At 45.9% G+C, this 20,345-nt stretch overlaps 1 protein-coding gene across 2 annotated transcripts in view; it reads right to left on the bottom strand.

Moving 5' to 3' along the window:
• LOC115136938 (alpha-actinin-4-like) overlaps window positions 1–20,345 on the bottom strand; it is a 52,858-nt gene that overhangs the window by 29,508 nt on the left and 3,005 nt on the right. The window lies entirely within an intron of this gene.

Here is a 20,345-nt window from a genome sequence, read left to right as displayed (position 1 = left end):
TTTAAAATGGCAAAACTGATCCCAATTCAGCACTCCTACTTCAAGCCTCTTTGTGAATATAGGCCCTAATCTCTTTAATTCAACTAACAGTCAGTATTTACCAGAGTGCTTCATGAGGTAAGTGAGTGAGCTGTAAGGTTGATATACTGCAGTGTACGCTACCCTGGTCACATATCCGCTTGTACCATCACGTTAACTCCTAGTCCCTCACCGTCATGACAAACATGTTTCTGTGCTCAGTGACACATTCTTTAAAAAGGGCTCGTATGACAAGTAGTTGACACGATAGCACAAAACAGATATGGGACCGGGCTAACTGTACACATTATTAAAAACTAGGCCGGCACCAACGCAAAACATTTTTTTTGCATTTTATCCCACCAACATTAGCTCACGAGGCACTTTCTAGTGACAGTAATTGGAAAACATGTGTTTTGAATCTGCTTATTTTGAAAAGTTGTGGCACAGACTTCATTAGTGGAGGGTTAAAAATGTTCTCACCAAACTCCTGGTCTTTCTTTAAAAAAGAAAAAAAATCCCTCAGAAGGAAACTAGCGTCTGAAATGTGAGCTAAATAGTGTTCCTTCCTGACTGGGTTATTCTTATCCGTCAGAAATGGCATTATAAGAGGACTTGCAGTTCTTAACTCTGTGGGTTGTAGTCGACTGGAACATAGCTTCTGTAATCCACACCAACACCAATAAAACACAGCGATTCCTGAGTGGGTTAAACAGTAGAGATGGGAGACACTAACCCTCGTACACCTCTCTCCTTGTCCAGAGTCAACGAGACCCAATATGGCTCCATTCAACCTCGGAGCTACCATTTGAACACACCACTTTGCCCTTTGCTGCCCCCCCCCCCCCAATAACTTTGTTTCACCGTCTCCCCGTATCACCCTGTTTCACAACCCAGAGTTGGGATCAGTCTCCCCTCCCTCCCCCAAGGTTAGGCATGGCAGGGTGTTACGATGTGTGTTGAAGTATGACAACATTATGACATGGGCCTGGGCCTGCCCTCTCCCCATTCCACTGGGCTGCCACACAAAGGGCCCATTGAGCAGCATGTATATAATGAGTCCCTTCAGCACCCTCCATGCCCTCCAGCCCCTGCCTGAGCGAGACCCACGGGGACAGGGGAGGGGCAGGAGAGGAGGGCTGACACACAAACAAACAACCCCTGCAAACACTGCTCCCGCACGGTGTAGCTCGCCATCAGACCTGTAACAGAGCAGGGATGTGGCGCAGCACAGCAGCATTAACATGCACAGATAATTACCAACACAACAAACTAACTTGAACATAGACAGAGTAAACCAGGTCACATTCTAATTACTCTAGCTAGACACCAATAGCCTATATGATACAAAACCACCAGCTGAAAATATCTATTGTATTCTACTTCCTTGTTGTGGTAACAGTGTTCAGCGACACCACTAGGTTACTACTAACCCTAATAGGAAGCGCCAAGGCTCCGGCGCCATATCCCTAACAGGCATGATGTCACACAGCGACACAGGTGGGCATCTCTAAGTCAGGAAGGGATGGGGCATGGCAGACCTGTTAGCATTAGCGGTGGCATTTTACACCTCAGAGTTGCTCAAATAGTTTGCCCTTCTATGGCCAGGTACGTGTTGGTTGAGTGTCCGTGAGGGGACACTATTCTTGTCGTGTTGAAGGACAGAGCAGGATCATTGCCACTCAGGACAGATCCTAGTAAAACAGGTCAAGTGGATTACAGGGATCTCTGCTCTCTGTCTACAACCAATGACCTCGACTAAAATTGGACACAGACACACAGGGCAACAGCCAAGAGGAAACCTTGAGACAATGTCTCACTATCTGGAGATAAAAGCCATGCGTTTTTCTTTCCAAAGCTACCGGTATGTCCACGCTTGACTAATGAGGATCAGAATAACTCAAGTTCCGCTGTGTTCTGCTCAATTCGGCCTAACAAGGGTTAACTTAAGGGTCATGTAGATGGACGGAGAGCCCAGGTTTTAGACAACAAGGAGACAAACAACTCAGGTCTCTGCCTGCCAACAGACCAGCAGCACTCCCTGAGCAGGAATGCAAGGGAGACGCAAGAACCGACAACCTACACACCCATTCCTTCCTTCTGACACACACTATCCCTGACGACGCACGCAGCACCCTAATCAAACACCTGCTTTTGTGACACACTAAAACGGGTAAGGGTGTGGCTGGCTGCACCTAGAAAGACAGACATAGGCTCGCAACACAATGCTGTTGCACAACCGCTGTGCATTCCGCATGACTCCATGATGTGATGACCCGCCCACTGCTGTAATGAATGACAGCCTACCCAATCACTCACTGATGAGCTCACTCTCTCACCATATTGTGCTCGTTCTGTAACTACATACATGTACACGCTGTCTCCCAGTCAGTAACACGCTGTCTCCCAGTCAGAAAACAAGGCAGGCAGCAACATGCAGCAAGGCCAGCTTAGCTCTGGGAGTGTCAGCTAGTAGCTACGCCCCAACCATGTGTGTGTGCCCTAAAATCATTAAGGCCTAAGGGACAACGGCTGACAGGCCCAGTCAGGGACATGGACTGGTGGTGGGTACAGTGAGTGTGTGCTCTCAATAGTCACAGAGGTGAGGAAACCAATGAACAGGGAGGAAGCTCCCACGCTACTGATTATAAAGTTATTGTCATCATTATAACTGCTCCTGTATGAGGTGTGGAGGGGGCTGTGTGCTGTTATGGAGCTCCTGTGAGGATTTCGTGAGAGGCGATAGCAGAGGTGTGTGTCGCCCACCTGTGACTGAGTACAGGGAGTGGAAGGTAGCAGGCAGGCAGAGGTCTGGGAGTCAGTCGTCAACACCTTGGCCCACACAAGGCCACCTATTCTTAGGCTACGGCTCAATTAGCTAGGTCTGCCTGGTGGCCGACGCACTAGAGGTCTGTGAGGTGCCCATCGTCTCAGTCAGTAGTCGCATAATAGCCCCTCTGTTCAAACACACTGGAACAGGTAGCTCATTGTGCCTGCCCACCAGCCAGACTATTTCACTAGATGACTATTAGGAGTAATAGCATTTTCCTGACAAGAGCACACAAACACACTTGGAGCAGGAGGAAGCTTGATTATCCAACACCACTTCCTTCAAGTTTGACGGCTGGCTGGCCATTCGGATCAAATCATGTATGGAAGAATGACCAGGGCCCGTATTCATAAAGCAACGCAGGAGGGCTGATCTAGGATCAGGTCCCCCCGATCTTTCTAATCGGATTCATTATGATCTAAAACAAACTGGATCAGCTATCCTGATTTGAGGCACTATCAATACGGGCCCAGGTTTCATTTTAGACACATTCCTTATAGAACGAACCCACCTAGTACCCCAACAGAGCTTAACATGACACACACTGGGGGAGCTGGCTGGCTATGTAATCTGGAAAGGCTGTACAGTGCTGACTCTCACCTACCCCCTGTGGCAGCTTATAGGGGAAGGCACACAAACACACCCTGCTGCTCTATAACACCACCTCTCACCTTTAGCACACACACACACACACACACACACACACAACACACACACACGATACATAGCTAGGGAACCATGCAATGAATCAGCACATCCATAGGGCGCACAGGACTGGTGTGAGGTAGTGGGGGTTAGGGTGCACTAAAATGCACTGGCAGGGTTCATTTTCCCCCAGTGTTCAGCCTCTGTAACACACACACACGCCAGAGAGAGAGAGAGAGAGCCGCACGCCAGCTGAATTCATAAACAGATGTTTGTACAATATCAGAGCCGCACTCCAGCTGAATGCATAAACAGCTGTTTGTACAATATCAGAATTCTCTCAAGGTCAGCTCTACCATAGACAGTGAAGCACCACTCCACCTTGGTCTTCCACCTTTTATCAATGACTCAATACAGCAACACAAAAGGCAACCTTGAGGGAATTGGATTCTTTGATGGCCAGAATGTTCTTATTGCTGTAGGCCCTACAGACCATCTACATAGCTCCGGTCTCCAGTCCAAACTCACGCATGGTAATAATCTAGCCAGCTACCATAAGTAGTGAGCACTCATCCTCAACCATTTCCCAGAGACTTTCTGTTAGAGATAGTTCATGGTTGGCTCATATCCCTGGGCTGTTCCCTATGGCTGGCTCCCTCCCTGATCCTGCCCCTGTATTACAGAATCCCTGGGCTGTTCCCTATGACTGGCTCCCTCCCTGATCCTACCCCTGTATTACAGAAGCCCTGGGCTGTTCCCTATGGCTGGCTCCCTCCCTGATCCTACCCCTGTATTACAGAAGCCCTGGGCTGTTCCCTATGGCTGGCTCCCTCCCTGATCCTGCCCCTGTATTACAGAAGCCCTGGGCTGTTCCCTGACTGGCTCCTCCCTGATCCTGCCCCTGTATTACAGAAGCCCTGGGCTGTTCCCTGCAACTCGCTCCCTCCCTGGGACAGGCCATCTATTACAGAAGCCTTTAAAGAGTATGCCCTGGTGTTGAAGTCACTCTGCTCTCATTACCCTGTCAGGTCTGGACAGGTGATCATAAAAAAAAAAACATATCACACACAAACCTCCCTCTCTTCGTGTGCTGACAAGCCAACACTAAAAAGAGGAACTCATCGGAGTACAGATTCTCCTCCAGTGAGAAAGTGTTGTTTCAGTTTGCCAGTAGAAGTGACCATTAGGGCAAACTGCTGTAAACAGAAGCTGACAAACAGTTTGATAAATGAGAGCTTATCCTGACACATCTCTAGTGGGCTCTCTTATGGTCGCCCAGAAAAACAGAGATGAAAAGCGGGAACACGATTTGGTTAAGGTGTGAGCATAATGCATGAAGGTACGAATGTCAAAGCCCTGCAGCATGACAGTGACCCACACATGACCTGCACCTCATGTTATGTGATGGGTGTAGGGTACACCTCTAATAGGGAAGAGTCTCAGAATGTGTCCAAATAAATCACTCCCTCCTCCTGATGTTCACTACAGCCCACAAAAATAAAAGTGTTGGATTGGTGGAGGCATGGGCTGGTGGGAGATTCCTCAAATTCTTTCAAATCCGTGCAAGGACGTTAACAACTGCACACTTTGGAACTAGAGACTTGGGAGTGGGACACAGTGTTGCACAGCGGTGGTGGGCAGGAGAGTTGTCCCCAGGTCAGACTCAACTAGAGGAAGCTCTGGTTAAAGAGAAGTAGTGACCTAGAAGTATTAGTGCTGCAGCTCTGTGGACCTTCTTTTGAAGTCTCCTGCAGCAGGGGGGGGGGTAGAACAGAGAGGGAGAGTAAAATCCTGGGGGCAAATTGTTGGACTTTTCACACACCGCAGGAAATTCCAGCAGGGGGAAGCAGTGTTTATTTGTTGATTTATGTGGCTTCCTGTCTTTGTGCGAGTCCAGGTTGGGTTGCACCGAGCAAGGGGGCTCTACTGCGCTGTTAACCCTTTCAGTGACCTGCCTTGGGCCAGATTCTGTTACCAGCCAAGACCCGGGGGATGAGACAGACTGGGAGGAGAGGTACAGCTACAGAAGTAGAGCAGGATAGGGCCACACATCCTACAGACCAACATGTCAACACTCAGGACAGTGAGGACACACTGTTGTGCAAATGTGGACTGTTGTGTGTCAATAGTAGTGCTCTGAGCACAGTCTGTTGCTTAATGTCAACAACTGCCAATTAGCCTATACGTTGTGTCAATACTCAAGTCTTAAACAGCTGCAGCTCCGATGCTCAATACACAGAACAAATTAGACAACTTTATCTGACCATGGACACACACATTTGACGTACATGCTGTAATTCTAGTTACTGGCCTAGGATTTAGTAGGGCCGAGCAGGCAGTCCTAGGAGAATCTGTTACCTTATAAAGGATGACATTAAAAGAGGCACCAGGCAGCAGTCACAGTGAGGTGAAACGGCCTAGTAGCATCCATTCAGCAGCAGCATGGCACATGGCTGGGTAAAGTATGTAGGCCACAGGCAGCTCAGCTGACACAGGCAATATGGCCGCCCACCCTAGCCTCCCACTCCCTGCTCAGCGAGAGGATAAAAGAGTGTTTAATGAGAGGCTGTGGCAGTGACCTGAGAGGGAATCTCCAAATATTTGCACGGTTCCTTTCATCTGCGGTCCAGTATAGACCCCCTTCAATTCAGGAGGGGGGGTGAGAGAGTGAGGGGGAAAAGGGAGAGAGAGGGAGGGTTGGTGACGAGAGCCGTCGAAGGAATGACCGTCATCTTAATTAGAACGATAGAGATGTCAGGAATGCCAACTATGTCTATTGATAGCAAACTTCTGAGAGGCGGCTGGTTTGGGTCATGGCATTTTGGGCAAAACCGCAGAAGGAACAGTGAGGCCGGAGGGGGCCATGCAGTCAGAGGGACCTCTAACGACTGAAGTGTGGTGGTGGGAGGGGACACACATTTTTTGTATTTAGTCTGCCAAAACAGCAGCTACTCTTCCTGCAACATTAAGGCAGTTATATATTTTAAAAACATTACATTAACAGATTTCACAACACATTAAGTGTGTGCCCTCAGGCCCCTACTCTACTACCACATATCTACAACACAAAATCTGTGTGTTGCTTCACAGTCCCGGCTGTTCCATAAAATGTATTTTTATCAGTTTAAAAAAAAAACAAATTGTACTGCTTGCATCAGTTACCTGATGTGGAATAGAGTTCCATGTAGTCATGGCTCTATGTAGTACTGTGTGCCTCCCATATTCTGTTCTGGATTGTGAAGAGACCTCTGGTGGCATGTATTGTGGGGTATGCATGGGTGTCTGAGCTGTGTGCCAGTAGTCAATAGCTTTCACAAATACAAGTAGTGATGAAGCCAATCTCTCCTCCACTTTGAGCCAGGAGAGATTGACATGCATATTATTGTTAGCTCTCTGTATACATCCAAGGACCAGCCGTGCTGCCCTGTTCTGAGCCAATTTTCCTAAGTCCCTCTTTGTGGCACCTGACCACACGACTGAACAGTAGTCCAGGTGCGACAAAACTACAGCCTGTAGGATCTGCCTTGTTGATAGTGTTGTTAAGAAGGCAGAGCAGCGCTTTATGGAGGACAGACTTCTCATTTTAGCCACTGTTGTATCAATATGTTTTGACCATGATAGTTAACAATCCAGGGTTACTCCAAGCAGTTTAGTTCAACTTGCTCAATTTCCACATTAGTCATTACAATATTTAGTTGAGGTTTAGTGAATGATTTGTCCCTAACTTGTCATCAGTAAAGATTGAAAGTAGTAAGGGGCCTAGACAGCTGACCTGGGGAATTCCTAATTCTACCTGGATTATATTGACAAGGTTTACATTAAAGAACACCCTCTGTGTTCTGTTAGACAGGTGCCTGAGGGCACACACACTTTCTAGTAGGCTTAAATTGAAGATATGGCAAATAGGAGTGGCAATATCGTCTGCTTTATCCTCAGTAATTTTCCACCCAAGTCGTCAGACCCCGGTGGCTTGTCATTGTTGATAAACAATTTTTCTCCTTTTCCACACTTACTTTACAGAATTCAAAATTACAAAGCTTATCTTTCATAATTTGATCAGAGATACTTGGCTGTGTAGTGTCAGTGTTTGTTGCTGACATATTTCAAGCCTAAATTTACTGATCATGCCAATGAAAGAAATCAATAAAGTAATGACCAAGATCAGTGGGTGTTGCGATGAACGAGCCATCGGATTCAATTAATGATGAAGCAGAGTTTGCCTTTTTGCCCAAAATGTCATTTAAGGGGCTCCAAAGCTTTTTACTATCAATCTTTGTCATTTATCTTTGCCTCATCCCTCAATCATATAATTTTTCAATTCCTCATCAATCCACAGGGATTTAACTGTTTTACAGTCATTTCTTTAATGGATGCATGCTAATTAGAATCAGGAATAAGCAATTTCATAAATGCGTCAAGTGCAGCGTCTGGTTGCTCCTCATTTCACACCACGGACTAACTAATATTCTTTACATGAACAACATAGGAATCACTACAAAACTTTATGTATGACCTTCTGTACACTGTAATAGGCGCAGCCTTTGGAACTTTGGTCTTCCTAGATATGGCTAATATAATGTGATAACTACATCTGATGGATTTGGCACATTTCTGCAGCAATAGTAATGATGTGATCAATACATGATGATTTCATTCCTGTGCTGATTGTAACTACCCTGGTAGATTGCAGGCACTGGTTACAGTTTGAAGTATTTTCCTGAGTGGGCAGCTTGATGCAAGCCAGTAAATATTTAAAACACCCAGAAAATATACCTCTGTTGATATCACATACATTATCAAGCATTTCACACGTTATCCAGATAGTGACTGCTTGCACTTGGTGATGTATAAACAGCTCCCACCAGAATGGGCTTTAGGTGAGGTGATGAACCTGTCGCCATATTACATCAAGGGTGTTTAACATGATTCTTTAAGCTTTACAGGAATGTGGTTCTGAATATAAAAAGGCCACACCTCCACCTTTGGCATTTCTTTTTTATTTAACCAGGAAGGGCTCATTGAGATTAAAATCTCTTTTTCAAGAGCGCCCTGGCCAAGATCGGCAGCACCAAGTCATTACAAAAAAATTACAGACCGACAAAATGAAAAACAAGTAATCTAGTAAAAACCATTGAATTCACAAGAGCAAACAGCAAATTAAAAACATTGACAGGTCAGGGAATCAGCCTCATAATCCTTCATCAGTGATATAAACATTTCTGTATTGCTACCACTATCAAAAGTATTATCTAAGTGAGTTTCAGAGATCGACAGAATGAATGTCATCTGTTACTAGCAAATTATTGATTTCATTAAACGTGTTTCTTAAGCTACATATGTTAGTGATGCTTTAGATGAAAACTACCTACAAAAAATATCTAACCTAATTTTAAAGGCCCAGGGGTGTCAAAAATGTGATTTTCATGTGTTTAATATACATTTCCACACTGAGGTTGGAATAATACTGTCAAATTGTGAAAAATGTGATACACTAAAAGGGCAGTAAGAGCTTTTTGAAAAGGCCGCCTGACATTTCAGCCTGTTTAGGTGGGATGGAGTTTTTGCCAGCCCGGTGAAAATCACCAGATGGAAAATTAGTTAGACCAATAAGAAAGTTCCCAACCTCTCTATCAATACCAGCTAGTTTTCCCCTCCCTGCGCAGACCACTACCAGACGACCGAGCAGAATTATTGCTTGAGAAATTGCTCTTAACTAATTTAACCATTTTAACTGGAAACAATCACAGTAAGGTACATAAATATGCACTATGCAGAAGTCTCTGCAAGTTCCTTGTTGCTAAAATGGTTTGCCCAATTTTAGTTTGTGACAAAACAAGCAGTCATTGTCTAGAGAATCATTGTACCATCTAAACAGCTGTGAAATATATTTTCCATAAATTTAATTGGTTTATTTTCAGCTGGTGTACAAAAACGAAATGATAAACTCCAAAACAAAATTTACGAAATAGCACACATAGAACAGATCTACCACTTCTTAGACTTGCTTTCAATGAGAATGGAATATCTATAGCTCACATTTCTATGTGAATTTGGTCAGGTCGCCCAAAAAGTTACAAATAGTAGTTTTAATTGTTACCCAGAAATAATTTGATATAGTTTTTAAAAAAACGTCTACATTGGATATTTACGAGACCGTGTCGATGACTTAGTAAATAGAACTTTAGGCTCCACAGCCCTTGCAGCCACTGGAGTAAGCAGCCTTAGTCACCCTGAGTCAGTATGAAATCTCACTGCAACACCTCACACCACCCGTTCACAAACACCGCAAATCAACTTCCTGTTTAACGAGCCACAGGACAGGAAAACCGGGGGGTGACGGTGACGTCCATCCTTTAGTCTACATCCATCCAGGAAGAAGATTGTATTGAGATGAATCATTAGGAATGATAGTGATCCATCAGTGTAACACCACCACAGTTAACAATGTAGACACCAGGAAACTAAACCACAGGAAATGAAGTCAACCTTAAAGTATCACGCTATGTTGGTGCATCTAAAATAGCTGAGATCACTTCAAGATAAGATGGGGATAGTCATGTTTGTTCATGGGTTCAAGAGGTACAGCAACACAAGGGTATTTTACGTTTTTATGGGTTGGAACTTATGTGCTATAATAGCAAGTGAAAGTGTAAATCTTAAGGAACTACAGTCAAGTGGTTAAATCCCCCACATTCTGAGCTTTGTCAATAGACCGCCCCATGTGAACATCTAGCAGTCTAGTGGTGTCCCTTGTTACCCGTGACTTTTCCTGACCAAGAGTCACACCTCTAGTATAAATTAGGTAGTGACAAGTTGGTCCAAGTCCTCAAATGGTCTTTTCAGGTCATGACATCCTCAAATTCCAATGGCTCAGATGTGAAGTTTACAGCTATTTCATGCCCAAAGACAAATGATCATCTCGATTATTGTGAGCAGACGTCTTTGTCAAGGAAATGCTTTCATAGCCGCTCAAGGATCACTTTCAGAGTATATGCCAAATGTAAACAAACCCAGCCCGTACGGAAAGGAGATAAGAGTGTGCAGACTAAATAGCGAGCTCAGGCCTCATCCTTTTGGCAGTTGGCTTAGGGGAGGACTGGGCCTTACCCCTTTTAAACCTCTACCCCAACTCACATTCCACTATGACATGGACACTTATTAAATACATTGGGTACATCACCCAAATCAATCACATCAGATGGAGATACTGTGGCAAGGTTCACATAGTAAATGTAGAATGCATGACAGGAGGTACGGAAATAAATGAAAAATTCAATTAAAGGGTTTTCCTTCCTTCCGTCCCAAACCCTCCACCCCCACTCCTCTGCAGAGGCGAGCGCTTAAGGATTGTGCCCTTATCCAGATTCTTCAAATGGCAAACATGAGATAAGGATCCCTTTCAGTCTCCTCCCAGTTCGAGGCCAACGCCTGGAAACACAACCATTGAATCCCACACAATGGAGGCGTGCAGACTGACCTCTATGGGGGCACATCCAGACCATTGTCTACGGCCCAGACATTCTGATAGACCATAAATCATGGTCTGATTCTTCACCTGCTTGTATTATTCTGTATGTTAGTAGTCATGAAACTGTATTTACGTCAATTATATACAATCAGAGTATCAAAATTGACCTTGACCACGGCTTGAAATGAGAAATGGCCTTGAGTGAATTTGCGATTGTAATGCAAGACCTTTGATCGAGTTACATATTACAGACTTCAGCCACCCCAAAATACATTTATTTACTTTCCAGAAGCTCTTTATCCACCCTTTGACCTTTAGTAACAACGCAGCAGTTCAGCCAATCACATAATAAGCTGATGTCATTACACGGCTCTGTCATTACATGGCTCATTCTAGGGATATGCATGTTTGTTTGTGCTGGGTTGGAGGGAATCTAGGTCCAATCCTGCCAAACAGGGAGGATGTGTAGTGTGAGGCGAGTCACCCAACAGGATGGATGCTTTTGATATGGCTCAGATCAGTCAGCATTTCCTGCAGCCTTTATGAGTAAGCAGTGATTGATGACAGCATCAATGGGGCTGGTCACCATAATGATGACACAGACTTTCCACATAATACATCCAGATGCGCAGATTTACCCTACTGTGGGCTAAACGATGATGGGAGGATGGGTCACGACTTAAGGGTGTGGTTCCACCCATCACTCAAACTACAATAGATTTTTTTTTAAGCAAATTTATGAGAAGTGAGTTGTCTATTCATTCCATTTTTTATATTACCATGAAACAACACTATTTGAGTAACATTATGGATGACATACAGTTTAAATATGTTATTTCCTGACTGTACAGAGGCTAAGCCACAGCATCTCCTTCTCTGTAGGTGCTTACCAGAGCGTGAAGCAGTCCAACCAGAGTGACTGCTGACCTTATCTTTCTGGCCATTGAAAGAGGAAGCCATTACAAAGAGAAACAAGAAGTACAGGACAGTGAAGCACAGCTGAGGAACAAATACAGCAACCGCAAGCACTCTAAACAAGGCAACTGTGGTCAAATATTAGCAGGATGTTCCTCAAGCCGATAGTTCTCACTTTACTCAACCAGGCGCGAGTTATTTCAAACTTAATCCCAAGACTCACTGTAACCAAACAGGGTGCTCGGTTGGTAGAACCACGTCTGCCTCCTCTAAATTGGCCAATATGACATCTCCAGCAGCCCCCGCCATCAGTAAAGCTGGACAGGCAGCCAAGATTGTGTGGGTGCGCAGTTTGACACCTACACACAGACAGCACATTTGTAACAGGTTACTGTGAACTTGATGCCTGCCCTTGTCCCAGACATCTCAACACAGACTGAACTGGACTACCAATGAGCCATTTAGTCAAAGACAGAGGATTATGGGGGAGGATAGTCATTTCCTCAAATGGGTGTAGGGCTGGAATTGACCGCCGTCCTAAGACCAAGGAATTTGTGAACGGTCGGCAAGAGTCTGAACTTCATGGCTCCAACACCACTGATGTAAGAACAAGAGATGTTCAGTGGGAACGCTGGCCTTTGTGCCCAGATGAACATGCTTAGGTAACCCTTGGGACTCGTTTCACAGCGATGGTGGGAGAGAGAGAAAAAGGAGCGTGACATTTCTGCTTTATTCCAGACATTCCCACTGGGGCAGGAGTGTGTAACTCCGGCCTCATTAGCCTGCACCTCATCTGCTCTAAATCTGTCACCTCCTCTAAATCTGTCATCTCCTCGAAATCTGTCACGTTCTCAGAGTCAGAGGAGATGTCTAAAACAGCCACAAGCAATAGCACAGCCTGGAATCATCTCTTTAATAGCGACAGTCAGCCTGGTCTGCAAGATCAGAATATATTAAACATGAATGGTCTATGGCAGGCTTCCCTAACTGGCCAGTGGGTAGTTTTACCCCCAAAACAATAAATCCTTCTCATTGTTGGAAATAAGACTAAAAACATCAGGAAATAAGCTCCAAGTGATTTTAAATGTAAGAAATCTGTTGAAGTGTTCCCACGTATACACACGATGGTGTGCACAATGTAAGCAAGGTTTGAAGTTGTTGAAGTGTTCCCACGTATACACACAATGGTGTGCACAATGTAAGCAAGGTTTGAAGTTGTTGAAGTGTTCCCACGTATACACACGATGGTGTGCACAATGTAAGCAAGGCTTGAAGTTGTTTAAGTCAAACATACATGTTTGTGCTTCTTGCAGTCAATTTGTAATTATGTTCCTGCAACCCAACCTTCCACTTAATTTTTTTTTTTTAAATGTAGTTGATGATTTTATGGATTCCACGGCCTGTTTTATGAAACATAGCCTAGGCTTATAGATTCAATTGTCTTGAAGTTACTCAACTAATGTTTCATCTTGTGAAATTGGTTCAGACTACATTTTTTATTTAAGTAGGCAAGTCTGTTAAGAACAAATTCTTATTTACAATGACGGCCTAGCACGAGACCTCCTGCGGGGCCGGAGATTAAAAATATATTATATATTAATAAATAAATGAGGACAAAACATGGCAGTGGAATAATCAATCATAAATATCTTTCTCATTAACAGTAAGTCAGGCAAAGGCTTTAAGACCAAGGCAAAAGCCAGAATGTGACAGAGGGGAAGGTGTGGGCTATTTGTAGAAAGCCTTTGAAATCCTATGTGGAGGATAGAGAGAGGGAAACAGAGGGAGCGGGAGAGCGAGCCTGAGGAAAATGTAACCAAACCAGAAAGGCAGGCTGGCCCAGTAGACAGCATTGTCACATTTAACTGCCTCTTCCTGTCGTTGCCTGCCTCTCGCACTCGTTGCCTTATAAGGTGGCGTTATCACTGTGGCGATGATGTAACAGCTTAAAGTGCACCCCCCCTGCACACGCAAAGCATTTTCTTCTTCTTCAAAAACACCTCTTTATCAGATGAAAAAGTTTGTTCAAATAATGGCCTGCATCTTAAAGCGACAACCCCCACATCCTTTCACAACAATTGTGTCCTGGATGTGTGTGTGTTTGTTCTAAAGTGAAGGAATGTGAAACACGACACACACACCCACCCCCACCTCCTATGAGCCAGAAGAAGAAGAAGAAAAAAACAGGGAGAGAGAGAAAACACACTGCATTACTGCTGTAGCTTCTGTAACTGTGCAAACAGCACCCTCCATCCTGCCACTGGAGAAGGCGTCATGCTCCCGGTCTCAGGAAAGGTCTCCTATAGCAAAGTCCAATGTGTGCATGTGCGTGGCCTGAGATACCCTGCAGTGGAGGCTGGTGAGTTACTGTCCTGTGGGTCATTAGGAGGGGGGCAGGAGGAGGAAGTCAGAACCCGCCCCACCACCGACAGACATTCCACAGCTAACCCGACCCTTTATGACTCACAGCCCTTCATGTCTGACACACACACACACACACACACACACACACAATGGATGCCAAGAAACTGTTCAACACATATTGCAAAGGCATATACAAACATAGTTACACATACAGGATGCCAAGATTCTTGCTTAAATATTGTCCAAATGGCCATTGCCTAATCGTACCTATACACAGTCGAGAGCAGACTCACATAACTCTCACCCAACACATAAACATCCAACCAGCCTTTTCTAAACAAAACACTGATCCCAAACATTATGAATAAGACGAGAAGGGGGCGGTGCTGAGGGAGAGAACATCACCAGACACCACACCCCTCTCCTGCAGTCAGAGTGTGTGACAGGTGATGTGTGTGTGATGTGGTGAGAGTGGGCAGGGAGGGAGCCCTGGAGCTCAGCCCCTCTGCAGAAGAGGGGGGCATACAGAGCCTCTTAAGAACCAACCCGGAGCAGGATCTCTGGCTCGGCCACAACCCACATCACTGACTGGGGAGAGACTGACTGGCTGTGACCCACCTCCCCGCCCTCCCCATCCACCGCCCCTCCCCTCTCCAGGGGTCTCCGCTGAATCAGACTCACTGCTGCTTCATGTCATAAACACATGTACAGTACTTAACCCCACTCTCCCCCCAATCTAAGTGGATTTGATACAATGAGCCCGTCTCAGATTGACCCCCACAGAGACAGTTGGCCTGGGGTGCTAAGCCGGGGGGGGGGTACCATACATGCAGGTGGGGGACATTACAAGGCCGTTGAGTGTAATGCCCTCTTAATGACTTTCATAATGCACTGGAGTCACCCCCCTCCCCCTCTGGGCTGCTGCGTGGACCAGTCCTGTGTAAGCTTCAGAAACCGATATCTTCACATTCTTACATCCTGGAAATGAATTACACTGGCCTGGTCCCTAAAGACCATGGTAGTAGAGCAACACCAAAGACTGAGCTCAGAGAGACTGTACAAGATCATACCAACAACAATGTAAAGAACACTTCAAAGAACAGTGGTACTGTGTGACACATGAGAACAGTGTGAACGCTGGTGGTGTGAACGGTGACACACTGAGGCATTCATTCACACATGAGATTCACCCATCTGTTTGGCTGGGCCTACACTGCTGCAGGTTGTTAGATTTTCCAGTACACAGCTGCGGTGGAGGGCCCCCTGTACAGAGCACTCTTTGTTAAAAGCTCTCTTGTTAAATAATGCCTTTGGGGGCTTTGATTTGTCCAAGATATTGTCTGGTGCACTTCCCTGGCCTGCACGGCTCTTTGAGGAAGGAGAACAGAGATGCAGGCAGTTGGATGATTCCCCAGTGAGTATAGGAGAGGAAGGAATTCACTGGGGGGAAACATATCTCTGACCCACACCCTGGGCCTGCTGTGATAAGGTCCTCTGTCAGCTGGCCAGTGACCAACAGGGAAAGGCAGGTCACAGTACAGACAGAGATAAATCACCCCAAGTCCTTTCCTCATCTCTCATCCGGCAGGTTATCCACTAACAGGCCTGGTTAAGGGTGGAGGGAGACACATCAAGGGCAATCCTCCTCCTTCAGTGAACACGGATCATCACTCTGTATTCGCTCCCAATCTGCCTCACGCTACGCTTATGGCCCCAAATCTCTCCTACTTTGTGGAACTGAAAGGCACAGAGTGATCTGATTCTCAGGGCTACTTTTACAACTGGAGTTGAATAAGGAAGCAACAGAAAACCACAGAAGCCACAACCTTTCTTCCCCTTTCCTGCTACTCCCTTGAGATGGACTCTAGTAGGAGTCACATACTGGGCTGAACTAGGGCAAACAAGCCCACGGGACTGGGCGAGTTTAAATGGGGACATCTACGGCACGAGATGAGCCAGTGGTCTTGACACATCATACTAGAGAGATGGTGACGGCTGTGCCCAACCTAGCCCGAATAACCTCTCAAGTTAGAGGACAAACATTTATGAGTCTAGTGGGTGAACTGTCTGGCATAGCTGTACACTTCTGGTCTTTGTAAGGTTGTTTGTGTGCTAGCAACAGTCTCTGAAGAGCTGCCTTTGTGTTGCAACACACTCAAGGCAAAAAAGACAGGCATTTCACTTCCTCCCTTACAATCTGCCGGTCTGCCTCTGTAAATGCCTGACTAGAAAGAGCGCCTCCCACACGAGGACCCAACCACACGGCTGAAATGTTAAACCGCACTAGCTTGCTGATGAAGACAAAATCTAACCGGCTGCTGGCCCAAAAATATAAATATATAGCCTAAATCCTAAAAATAAGCCTGTGTATTCCCGTGGGCAGTGCTCTAATCCTCTTACAGTCTTTTGTCTGGGCCCTGTACACTTGAGTCTTTCAGTGGCGCTGCAGACATTAGATGCAAACAATGGGCCAAGGACAGAGGAAGTGTTGCTGTGGTTGATTCTCTCTGTGCCCTCTGACTGGATGCAGGGTGAAACCACGAACCGGCAGACAGCGACAAAGTCAGACAGGGACTGTATGCGTGTGTTCAGGCACTTGTTTATTTTCTGTTGTTTTCCAAGGTCCGGGGGCAATTAACAACATCCCAAGTCCCAACAGGCCTAGTTTTGAGACCCTCTCTCACACTGTGCCCCACTTACCAGGGTCTTTAATAATAAAACGAGAAGCCACAATAGAAATGAGAGACGGCCTCAGAGAAAACACTTCAAAGAGCTGCTCTTCTTTATGACCTTCCCTTATCATGGCTACAGGGTATCAGGAGCCCCATAAAAAGGTGTTGTGAGAAGCAGTATTGTCTGCCAATGAACTAACTAGTATAGATCCTTCAAAAAGACAGGAAGCAGTTCACTTTGGTTGTTAATACACACCTGCTAGGAGCACCCCAGCAGCAGGTTCATCAGATCGAACCACATCTATCCAGACCAACCATTCCTGAGCCAAACTCAGCTGACCGACGGTTAAACCCATCAAACCTGCAGTTTATAAGCCAACACTTGCATCACTTCTATCCAAACAGATCTGTAAAGTAGGTCGTTGGGAATGTGTCCTTTAGCTCAAGGTTACCATTTGAGCAGCATTCTCCACAGCTATGTAAAGTCACTGACCAAAAGGCTTACCGATACTGTGGGTCTCTGACCATGCCCTCCTGATCCTCCTTAGCCCTTCCACCAGAGCCATGTTCTTATTAAGTCCCCTGATCCAGCTGCCTCTCCTCCAGCTGGGATAAGGGTGAGATCATGTCAGGGGCCAGCCTGCTACCAGAGCCATGTTCTTATGAAGTCCCCTGATCCAGCTGCCTCTCCTCCAGCTGGGATAAGGGTGAGATAATGTCAGGGGCCAGCCTGCTACCAGAGCCATGTTCTTATTAAGTCCCCTGATCCAGCTGCCTCTCCTCCAGCTGGGATAAGGGTGAGATCATGTCAGGGGCCAGCCTGCTACCAGAGCCATGTTCTTATTAAGTCCCCTGATCCAGCTGCCTCTCCTCCAGCTGGGATAAGGGTGAGATCATGTCAGGGGCCAGCCTGCTACCAGAGCTTGATGCAGCTGCCTCTCCTCCAGCTGGGATAAGGGTGAGATCATGTCAGGGGCCAGCCTGCTACCAGAGCTTGATGCAGCTGCCTCTCCTCCAGCTGGGATAAGGGTGAGATCATGTCAGGGGCCAGCCTGCTACCAGAGCTTGATGCAGCTCAGACACCAAGTGCTGCGGTTAAACAAACACTAGATACATTAAAAACTCAATGACAAGTCAGTGGGAGGATGGGGTCAATGGTAGAAAATGTTCTATTGCGAGTCAACTTTAAAAACGGTGTTGTCCAAGGCAGATCTTTACCAAATGGTATAGCGCCAGACTGTAACCGCCTGGAGTATATCACTGATGTGGTTGGGATAGAGCCATCCAATGATGGCATGCCCCTGGTGATGATGACCCAGTCGAAGGTCACCTTTAAAAGTAACTGGTCTCTGGTTCATTGTGAATTCAGGTGGACTGCGTAGCTGTAGTAGGCATTCTACCAGCCGAAATGTCTGTGTTTCACTGTGGAGGAGCCTTTCCAATAGCAGAGACGAAGGCCTTCAGCAGACTCATACAGACAACATGTTTCTCTGCAGCAACATATTGATGTAAAGTACAACGTAGTCGTCTCTGCACATCTGCTCCCAGTAACAGGGTCTCCCTGTGGCCTGACACTGACTGGATATGATATCAAATATTAGAACCAGCCTTTTATCCAGACAGTCTTTCCTGGGGGGGGTTTCAGGGGATTTGTGGGAAATATGATGTGTAGGGTTCAGGCCAGGGTTAACTTCCAGAACAGATTGGGGACATCTACTGCTGCTGCGGTGGTGGCACTTGGCAAGACCAGTAACATGGGTCAATTGACAGAGATACAAATGACATCTAGTGAAACCTGGTAGGCTGCACTAGAGGACGGTATTTCAGGTCCTACACTTAAGTCCTTGACTATGAGCGTTGTGGTAGAGCCAGCTAGACAAACGCACTGGTGACTAAAAGCCAGTGTTGATGGTGGTGACTCAGATCGGAAATTGGTTAGAACTGCCATTTTTCTCTAAAGCAAGATGCTTAATCTGAACTTCTAAAGAAAAGTATCTCAGTGCAGGGCTGGGGGCAACCCAGGTCCTGGAGTGCCACAGGTATGTTTTTCATTTAACCGACCTGGAAAACCAGGTGTGGGGAATATAGGCAATCGCTGAACTGATCAATTAGCTCAGTTGGTCAGGTGTGGTGCCGAGTTGGAACAAAATCCTGCAGGACCTGTGGCACTCCAATAACAGGGTTGCCTACCCCGGTCATAGTTTGTATGGGTTACTTAGGCTGCTAACTTAGCCCACTTCTGCATTAGAATACATACAAAATAATATATGGGTGTCTATGAAATTAGAGTCTCAGACACAAGGCCATGATTAGACAGTGGATTGCAGTAGTGGTGCTTTTAATAGCAGCACAGAGGGCCACCTGCTAAAAGCCCTGCTGTGCAGCACTGTGGTCTGGCTCCCCTGCGTCACTAAGCTTGGCTCTCACAGGTAGACTAAATAATGACTAGTCCACAACTGCCAAAAATGCTACCTGCACTGCGTCCTTGGTGAGGCTTTTATCAGAACAGACAAATGTTAGACACACACACCTTTGCTGATTGAAGGGACAAAAAAATGCTCATGCATTTATTTTTCCACACACACACACCAATCTACTAGCGTTGACTGGCTAAATTGCCAGAACATGAAACAGGAGGAGGAACTTTGTTTGGTTAGACGGAACAATGTTTACCACCAACCCATGGCGAAACCCCACAGTAATTTCTCTGCTATGTGGAGAAACTAACTTCTCTCCTAAAGCACCCTCCCACTCCCCTCTTTGCCCCATAATAATGCAGCCCCTCCCAATTTTGCACAGACCACCACACCTAAACAAACATTCCTTTCTCCCAATTGCCTACAAGTCCCCAAAAGCACAGGCCCTGGTCCAATCAACACAGAAACACACACGTACAAACAGGCAGTACTTCTAGTTGATGTAAAAATGTGATGTGATATATATCTCACACGTACAGACAGAAACCACAGACGGAAGTAGGGGAGCTGCACATTGCAGATATTTGAGTGCTGACTTTAAACAATCCAAAATGAGATTTGTGGGTTGATATCTATAGCCAAACACAGTGGCATGTTGGCACCAGCTCAGAACACAATCTCCCAACAGAAACGCAGAGTAGTAGTACTAATGATAAGTAGGATATAGAAGATGTACAAGTCACTAACCTTAGCCAACAGCAACACTACTATAGCGTGTGGGTTGTTTTCAAAGACCCCATCTATGGCCTCTACCATGTGAAGGCATGATGGACCTCTCCACAATCCCCTAAAATGTAGCCCCACAAACAAACAGGAGGGGGAGCGAGAAACAGACCAGAAAGAATGGCTGACATGGAAAAACAAACAGCCCCCCACTGACCACTTCAAAAACAAGTGCACCCAAAGATGGGTAGGACGACACTCCTTGCCCTCAATGTGACCACGCAATTTCCCGG

Source organism: Oncorhynchus nerka, linkage group LG11 (genome assembly GCF_034236695.1).
Source record: "Oncorhynchus nerka isolate Pitt River linkage group LG11, Oner_Uvic_2.0, whole genome shotgun sequence".
NCBI classification, from domain to species: Eukaryota; Metazoa; Chordata; class Actinopteri; order Salmoniformes; family Salmonidae; genus Oncorhynchus; species Oncorhynchus nerka.
This window is presented reverse-complemented; position numbering and strand designations above follow the sequence as displayed.